Genomic DNA, 10,386 nt, shown 5'->3' with positions numbered 1-10,386 from the left:
ACATGCAAAAACTGTAATTTCAGACTGCAGATTACTCCCCCTTAAAGAGTTATGAATTCAAATTTACCTTCTCTACCAGCCATTGTAGTTAAGCAATGATAATTTAGCATGCGTAATGGCACATATGTTAAATTAGTATTCGTTCCAAGAAAAGATCCTCTACTGTAACTCAGAGGAAAGCTTCACCTTCATTCTGTATGTGTTGTCTATGAATGTGTGATCAGTCCCTACCTCAATCTCCACCCACCCATCCACAACTCACCTGCAGCTTAATCCTATACAGTTATTACACATCTGGAACTACATGTGGAAATCTTGAGATTTGGTGTCCTAACCTTATGCTTTTATTATAACTTCCATTATTTTGGAGACATAATCTCCAAATTGTAAGCAGCCCTTTGTTTAATATGTAAAAGTACTTTTTTTTTGTTTCCTTTTCATCATGAACAAGTTATTGAAACCTCCACAGTGTTTCATTTACATAGTAAGACTGTCTCTTATTTCTGAAAGATGAAAATAACTTTTTCCTTAATGATGATAGCAAGTACAATTTGACTATATATAAAATGCTCATTTTGTATTTGATGTCAGCAACACGTTCCAAAAAGATGGGACAGGGCAACTAATGACAGGAAAGGTGTGTAGGTTAATGGACATCATGTCAGTGATTAAAACAATTTAAAAGATTAAAAGGGCATTTTACAGAGGCTGAGTCTTTTAGAAATAGTGATGGGGAGGGGTTCACCATTCTGTGAAAGCAAAAAATTCTATAATTGAAGAATATTTCTCCACGTAAGATAGCAAAGAATCTGGGGAATTCTTCATCTACACTACATAATATCCTTAATATATTCAGAGAATCCAGAGAAATCTGCAAGGGACCAAAACAAATTTTAGCTGGCTGTGATATTGAGGCCCTCAGGTGGTGGTGCATAAAAAACGTTTCTGTAGTGGAAATCACTGTATGGGCTCTGAAACACTTTGGAAAACCACAGTTTGTTACTGCATCTACAAACATGTTAAACTCACAAATGCAAAGAAACAATACATAGCAATCAATATATACTGGACCAGAGCTTATTTAAGACGGACAAAAGTAGAAAATTGTCTCAAATGGATAAAAAAGTGAAATTCTTCTTGGAAACTATGACTGCTGTGTCCTCTGAGCTAAAAGATGTGAGGGACCATCTGGCTTTTATAAGTGCACAATAAGTGCACAATAAGTGGCATATGTGATGCTATGTAGGTGCATAAATGCACCTGGGTGACCATGAATGCTGAATTATACAGGTTGTGAAACAACATGCTGCCTTCCAGACATGTTTTCAGGGAATGCCTTTGTTTATTTTTGCAAGACAGTGCTAATCCTATATATAATCCTATATGCTATCCTATATAAAAGAGGGGTGTTCAACAAGTTCAGACCCATTCAAAACATTGATTCATTCATTCATTGTCTGTAAATGCTTATCCAGTTCAGGGTCGCAGTGAGCCTACCCGGAATCACTGGGTGCAAGGCAGGAACACACCCTGGAGGGGGCGCCAGTCCTTCACAGGGTGACACACACACTCACATATTCACTCACACATACGGAGTCGCTAATCCACCTACCAACGTACGGGGAGAACACACCAAATTCCTCACAGACAGTCACCCGGAACAGGTGAATGTGACACTACCTGCTGCACCCAATTAAAAACATTTGCAGCATTATGAAATGAAAAGTACTATAATGGAGACCTGAATTGTTGAGCAGCTGAAATCCTAAAGAAATAAAAGGGGAAAACATTGCACTCTCCAAAGTACAGCAACAGGTCACCTCAGTTCCCAAATACTTATAGAGTACTGTTAAAAGCAAAGGTGATACAACACAATTTTAAACATGCTACTGTCCCTTTAAAATCTGCCATTAAATTCAAAATTTATTTTTAATAAATAAATACATTTCCACAGATTCAATATTTGAATTGTTGTATTTTTACTATTTTTAACAATTGAATATAGGGTTTAATTTGCACATTATTTATTAACATTTAGCATAGTGCTCCAGCTTATCTGAAATATGGTTTATACTTAATGACGGTTTATGATTGAACTGAATGGTGCTGCCTTTTGCATAATAGAGTATTTTTTAAAAACTTAAAGACTTATCATGAGTGACATAAGTCAGCACCAGAGCTGAGCATTTCTGCTTTGAAGCTGCAGTGCTCCAAAGACAGTCTCAAACATGCAGATTCAGGCAGTCAGGGCTTCTTTCATCATAAACCTAAGGAACCAACTTGCTGTGTGGGGCATTCAAGCTACATGTGAGTGACAGAAGTGTAGACAGAGGAGGGGACTGATGAAAATTTCATAGATCTGCATACACTAAATAAAGATGAATGTTTCAAGTCCCATCCCTTCACTTTAAGGCATTAGGGGATTATTTTCTTGATAATTAAACATAAACATCTGTAATTCTGATCAATGATCAGAGACGAACTGTGAATATAGATTTTGCAATTCAGAGTTTGTCATTGTTTTCTCTCATTTCAATGTTCCATTCTTCATCCCTGTTTAAATACAGATAATTAATCTTCAAAGCACACTATAGTGAAAGAGCGAGAGAGCTCTGGTTTTGAGTTTGAGTTTGATTGCTTGAATGTTATGAAAGTAGGACAGAAGAGAATACAAGGTACAGCATGTTCTTAGTTTTCAGAAAGCTGAAGCACAATATAGTTTTGATAAAGAGTGTGTGAGTCAAAGGGCGCCATACACAGTTAACCATGTGTGCATAGTCTATTCAGGCTATTCTGAGAGGTTCTGTTCGATATTCTTTGCAGGGGTCAGAAAGAGTCATCACAGATCCATCTATAATATGGAAACCAACAAACAGGCAGGCTGTGTCTAAAACGGGAGAATACAAGAGCACAGGAAACTGCAGAAACTGGAGCACAGCACCACAATGAACGGTGAAGTTATGAGACTTGGCTTACTGCAGTCAGTCAACACAGCTCCTGCCGGCACTATGTATATATATATATATATATATATATATATATATATATATATAAGAGGGAGAGAGAAAATCAACCAAGGTGCATGTAATGATGAGGGGGAGAATATACCAGAACCAAAGGGTCTTGATGTGACGTATGTTGGCATAGCAACAGTTCTCTTCCCACAAAACCCTGTAGTGCATTTATATTTACCACAATTACCAGAGAACAACACTATTTTATCTGTCGACTTCTAAGTATGATGTATTATGTACAGCATTTTGCCCAAATGTTGGTGTGTTGTGAGAAAATCACCTTTTCACGTTTATTTAGGGATCTGGCCTAAATCTGAAAACATGGCATAAAACAAGTGGTTCTGATTTTGTGCTGTATCTTATGTAGATGTCAGGCACTTCAGCACTTGTCCCACCAGTCTCTCCAGTCCAATCCAGTGAGAGGGTAAAGATGATGTTAAATAGAGCAAAACAATACAACCAGCATAGAGGATTAAGTGTACTGATTACAGCGTAATAAACGTACAGTGTTTTTGCTCCTTGCACCTCATTTCCAGGCACCTCGCTTGTGGAGTAAACAGAGATTCACGGTCAGTAGCAGCTTAAACTGCTCGTTCTGAACAGGGCCGTTTAGAATGGCTAAGAAACATGCTGTGCTTTTGTGACCCATGTGGTATTTTGATCAAAGCATGTCACAGATGTTTAGTTAAGAGCCCAGAAGTGTGTTCATTTGTGGAGAACAGTTACAATATGTCCTCTTTAAAAGTGGTTACACACCCTTTGCTGCTGTAACAGCTCTAATCTTTTTTTAAAGGCTGTGCGTTATACTCTGGTACACATATTGGTCCCATATTGGTAAATACCTACTCACTACTATGGAGAGATGTCAGCAAAATGTAACTGCAGTTAACATTATAGACAGAGATAACTTTCAGCTTTCAACCAACCAAGCAATAAAATGAAAGACGTCTCTTGAGAAATTTGTCACATTAAGTTAGCTAACTGAGCTATTTTTAAGAATGTAATGGTTGATTAAGCCACCCTAAAAGGCTTTTTTTGAAGATGGCCTCCTTCGTTTTTACACTGACACTCTTCGAAACACCAAATGCAAAATCAGACCTTTTATCTCTTTAATTTGTCAAGTCAAGATGAAGGTATATTTTGAAGGTCACACTTGATCATGAAACAGCTTATCAATTAATTCTTGGATTACTTCTGAGCCTGTGATAATGGAGGGATTGTGTAAATAAAAAATGGCAGTAATTCCTAAACTGTGCAATAATTCTGTTAAACCCCTTAAATTAAACCAGAAATCCACACATGAATTACACATTGATTTCTTTGTATTCAACAAATTATGATGGAATACAGAAGCTAAATTAGGAAAACTGCCTCACTGTCCACATATTTCTGTATTCTAATGTAGATGGCTATTAAATTTAAAATTAGGGCGCCACGGTGGTGCAGCAGGTTAGTGTCACATTCACACAGTTCCAGGGATCTGGAGGTCGTGGGTTCTAGTCCTGCTCCGGGTGACTGTCTGTGAGGAGTTTGGTGTGTTCTCCCTGTGTCCGCATGAGTTTCCTCTAGGTAATCCGGTTTCCTCCCACGGTCCAAACTCCCACGGTGGTAGGTTGATTGGCGACTCAAAGAAAGGGTCCATGTCCGTGAGTGTGTGTCATCCTGTGAAGGACTGGTGCCCTAAGGTCAAACAGAAAAAAGAGCGCTTCAGCACTGCCTGGGTGCATCTCCACGCTGTCAGAGGTGGACAAATCTGAACCAAACCAGTTTTTAATGACTCTATTTCTATTTTATTCAATAAAGAGCATCTTCAGGCATTAAAATAAATGTGTCAGAAGTGATATTTTTGATGTGGAATCAAAGCATTGGGCATGTAAAAATGCAAACATCTGACAACAATGATAGTATTCTGATATCATCGAACATCACCTGTAGTGAGGTCAGGTACTGATGCTGGACAGTTGTTTTTGGATCACACGTGGGGAGACCCACTCTCTGGAGCAGAAAATCGTTTATTCAGGTACTACAAAATAATGTGAATTTTTATCTTATGTGAATTACACTTTATGGAAACAGATGTTGATAAAATAAATCATTACATTCATATATGCTTTTGCTAAGTTTTGTTGGTTCAAAAGGCTAATTGTTCTTTCGAACTGTTTCAAATCAGAATGCAACTATAGATGAAATTCACTGCAGCGAATCGTGTTCTGCCGTGCCATCAGCCCACTCCACTCAGTTCCTTCCTGACACTGTCTTGAGTTCAGATATCGCTGGTTATCTCATGGCAGCTTGAGTTGTGACTAACCATCTGGAAAATTCAAACTAGCCTCAGGGCAGCTACAGTGCTGCTTCAGCAGCTTCTCGACTCACAGAAGCCTGGACTCTTTGGGAGCTAATCCAACTCTAGCTTTTGTCTGAGGACTGCTCTTAATTGTGGGTTTTGCCTGGTGTTCTGACCTCTTTCTCCTGCTCTCAGAGAGAAGGAGCAGTTAACACCTCGGCTACAGCAGGTTCACTAATGTACCCAGCGTATTAATGCAGTGAGATAGGCATCAGCACTGAGGGCTGGAAGCAGCTGAGTCAGCACGGCCTCCTCTGTGTGTGTGTGTGCCCTAGCGCCCTGTCTGTCTTCTCTCTTTCTCATTGTCTGAAGGAGCAAAAAACTGGGGCGCTGCAGAAATCTGAAAGTAAAATCTGAAGGTGGCAAGACAACTGTGTTTACTGTATTTGTTTATGGCACAGTATACTCTACTTTTTGTAACCTTAGCAACAAGTTTGGACTATACTTCCACATAGAAATAATTTAAAATGCCTGCTGTTTGTGATTCAATCTTCAGTGTTTATGTTTGTGTATATGCTCCCTCCTATTTTACACTCAGAGTTTGCATGTCTGAATGTCTCCAGATCCTTTAAAATACAATTTTTACTTTGTATTATTTTAACAATGGCTCCCCCAATTCCACACAATGCCACTATCCTGGGAGGGTGAGGGCAAAATCATGTTTTTTTTCAGTACCTGTGAAGCTAACTGCTCCTATCACAATGACACTGGGTTGCTCTATAAGCTTGAAGGAGAGCACTACTGGCATTAGTCTAACTTGGCTCGGCAGAGCTCCACACACTTTTTAATCCCTGGCTCCTGATCATTTTGTCAGTAGCACAGCTCCCAACTGTGGAACCACAGGCTTTGAAAACCACAACAACAGCGGCAGTAACATTAAGCTTTGTTTATTCTTTGTGTATTCGTGTGTTGTTGTTGGTGTTTTTTGGGACTGAACATGTCAGCCACCAATCAGAAGATTGTTTGAAACTCTTCTTTTACACCACAGTGTAAAAACAAATGTGATCACTGCTGTAACTTGGAGATTTTAACACAAGCAGTGTAGGGCCATGCCAAGTTGACTAGGTACCATGTGGATAAGTGCCATAACTTTCTAGATCTGCTATGTCAGCTAGGTCCAGGTTGGCTAGAATTGTGCTTGCAATAAACAGAGAGAGGGACATGCAACCCAACCAGAGAGCATGGGGGAAATTGTGTTCACTTGCACTCCACGTCTCTGATGCCTGAAGTGCCCTTGGAGATTTATCTCCTGATGATAGGACCACTGGCCCCCTCCAGGGTGTATTCCCGCCTTGCGCCCAATGACTCCAGGTAGGCTCTGGACCCACCGCGACCCTGAACTGATAACCGCTTACAGATAATGAATGAATGAATGATTGGACCACTGCTAATAACCATACACCACTCAGGAGCCCCTTAATATGAAACTGAAGAATAATTTTGCTGATGTTTATATATTTGATAGTGTTGATATTAAAGTGTACACTTACCCTTAAGTCTAGTGTTACTTATGAGTACAGGAAAGCTAGCTTGCTAGTGGCTTGCCTGGAGCAACATTCACAGTTTAATGTTTCAAATAGATCAGGACATTTGTTTACTTTTGTTGTTTTTTCCTCTGGAAACTCTTTTCTGTTGACGTTAGTCTGTGTCGCTCCAACACAATGATCCCATTCGATTAAGGATTTGATTCCCTCTGCTGTACAAGGTGAACTTGCTTTGCAGTGTCCACTAAAATACTGCCTTTTTTGTTTTCTTGAGGCCACTTTATTGACAGCTTTATTGCACTTCCTCTCTGGCACGTCTTTGTGCGTCCAATTAAGTAGAAATGCAATGAACGATTTCCCCAGGGTTGGCGCTCAAGTTGGCACAACTCATTTTGAGCGAGCGCTGCAGTCATTCTGCTTTAATATCTCTAATTCAGCTCTGCTGTGATTGCAGTTGGCCCATTTAAGCTTGGCTAGGGATCCATTCATCTCCCCCGCTGCTCTGCATACACACACACACACACACACACACACACACACACACAAACACACACACACAGTCACACACACCCACACACACACACAAACACTACACCACACCTTTTTCAATGTGTACGAGTCTGATATCGTTTAGATGCATCCAGTCTGGCTGAGGAAGTGCACTGTGAAGGTCTGCAGTGATAAAGCTTTGGCAGATGCGCCAGAGCAGACTGAGATTGACGACACGTTCCTCTGAGCGTCCCTGATGTATTTTCTGAGCCAAAGCAAAGGTAGATGGCCCTTAATATCCACAATGTAGTAAGGCAGCAAGACATGTGAATGTGAATACTGCTGGGTCATGTTGTTCTGGATTTGGGGATTGAAGGAATCACAGGGTTAGCAGGGGATTAATGGGAGCAGGAGATTGAATCCCCTTCAACCTTGACTGTCTTCTCTTTCTCTCTTTCAAAGAAGCATCTCCACTGGCCACTTTTTGTAAAAGTTGCCAACAACCTCAGAAATTTTGCTGACAGTTTTTGAGACTGGTGCCGAGACTGTTTGGACGAGAGAGCTGTTTGTGCACCGCCTGCAACATTTCACAGTCCATATGGCACAAAGGAAATGGCTTCATGGAGGGCTTTCCACTCTACATCGCATGTGCCTGTTGTCAATGTTCACTTGTAAACACTGTGTTTGAAGAGGAATATCATACAAATAACAAAGACAAAATCAGCCATACCAGAGACAGTGGTAATTATACGGCTTATTTTTCAGGGAATACGGACTTATTATACAGTTATTAATAGCTTATTATACAATAGCTACAATGAAACATATATCATGTAAATATAAAACCAGGAACTGAAGAAGGAGTATTGGTACTTACACTGTAACCTTGGTAATTTTGATGGATTAAACTTATTAGTTTCTATTTACCACACTGTTCATGTGTAAAATGAGGCAATTACACATAAATTATATTGCATGCAGTTAATTATACTGTATTTACATTTCATTTACATTCTGTACTGAGTCTACATGCTGGACTTTTCCCTTTTATCCTCAGCAAAAATATTTTTTGCATAACAAGATTTCTACATTATATCATAATATACTTGCAAGTGTCTATTTGCTATTATTACTATTATTATTATTATTATTATTATTATTATTTTTAATAAAGCAGTTTTTTGTCACTAAGTAGCTTTATAGGATGCCAGGTCCTAGTTTCAGATGAACACAGATGAGGTGACAGTGGCAAGGATAAAGTTCCTCAGAGCATGAGGAAGAAAAATAAGAAGGAGGAACTAAGATTAAAAAATGGCGACACAAGCCTCCTCTGCGTCTCCACAACCGGAGCAAAACAAAACAACAAACGGAGAGCAGTATACAACAAAAAACAGTGTAAAACAGAGGAAAGTATTAATAAAGAGTTATGGAGTTAAAGTGGGTTTCCAGAAGTATAATTCATAATAATTTTTGTGTTCAGTAAATATAGTGTGAGGCAGGTGAACAATAGTTGTAGTTGAAGTAAAAGCCCAGTCTCATCGGTCGGCAGTGGTGGACGAAGTACACAAATAATATATTTGAGTTAAAATACAGATACCCAAGGTAAAATAATACTCCAGTACAAGTAAAAGTCCTCTGTTTAGATTTTCACTCGAGTAAAAGTACAAATGTATTTACCTATAAATGTATTTAGGTACCGGAAGGAAGGATATCATAATTTATTATGGTTCTAATGTCCTATTATAATTTTTTATAACAAGACTCTTGATTAATCGACTTCAGCGTCTCAGACTCTTTGTTCACCAATTATTCAATAATTCATTTTAATTATTCTGACACTAATGTCTATTAAAAGTATAATAAAGCATAAAACACTGAAGGCAAACTATGTCCATTAACCACCCAACTGCTGTGAAATTACGTTTTTTGAACAAACAGTTTTGGTTTAAGATTTATTGGCAACTTAGTTACAAGTTTAAGTTTAATAAATAAATTATGCTTTGTAGACCTTTGTTTGTTCATCAACAAACTCACCAAAACATGGAAAGAGTTTGTATAAATTCACAAAAAAGAAAGCATTAAAAAAAGGGCTGGGGTGCTGCGGACAGTTAGGATTTTCATCCGTCTTTTTGGCATATGCACTCCCGCTGGCACTCGATGCTGCTGCATTGGCATTGAACTGGAAATCTCTGTGTAGGCCAACCCCTCTTTTAACAAAGTGCGCACTGTAACCTGATTGGTGTGATGACATGCTTCTTGTGCTTTGAATTTAAATTTATTTTGTGCTTTCCTGAGACAAAAGTAATAACAGATTTGTCATAATGTAGTGGATTAAAAAGTAAGATATACGACTTCTGTAGTTAAGGTGAAGTAAAAAGTTCTCAAAATAAAAATACTTTATTAAAGTACAGATGTACAAAAAAGTTACTTAAGTACAGTAACAATTTTATTTACTTCATTACTGTCCACCAATGTCTGCATTTCTAGAGGCCTGTTCTAGAGGGTGGGTGGGGTGTGTTGGTTTAGTCTCACGGTTGAAGGTTGTCAGATTTCAGGCACGAAGGAACACTACAATCCAGGCAATGTTTTTTCCAGCATCAGGTTTTGATATTTATTTTTGTTACCACTACTGTGTTAAAGTGTGAACATCCACAATTTTGACAGAATGTCACCTATTGTAAGCTATGAATAGGAAAATATACAATATTGAGTTGGGCCGCTCAGTAGAGTTGCAGTCACACAGCTCCAGGATCCAGAGTCTTGCTCCGGGTGACTGTCTGTGTGTTCTCCCAGTGTGTGCGTGGGTTTCCTCTGGGTGTTCCGGTTTCCTCCCACAGTCCAAAAACACACGTTGGTAGGTGGATTGCCGACTCACATGTGTCTATAGGTGTGTGTGTGTGTGTGTGTGTGTGTGTTGCCCTGTGAAGGACTGGCGCCCCCTCCAGGGTGTATTCCTGCCTTTTGCCCAATGAATCCGGGTAGGCTCCGAACCCACCGTGACCCTCAACTGGATAAACTCTTACAGACAATGAATGAATGAATGAATAATATTGAG

Source organism: Hoplias malabaricus, chromosome 3, assembly GCF_029633855.1.
Source record: "Hoplias malabaricus isolate fHopMal1 chromosome 3, fHopMal1.hap1, whole genome shotgun sequence".
In the NCBI taxonomy this organism is placed as follows: Eukaryota; Metazoa; Chordata; class Actinopteri; order Characiformes; family Erythrinidae; genus Hoplias; species Hoplias malabaricus.
Note: the sequence above shows the minus strand (reverse complement) of the source record.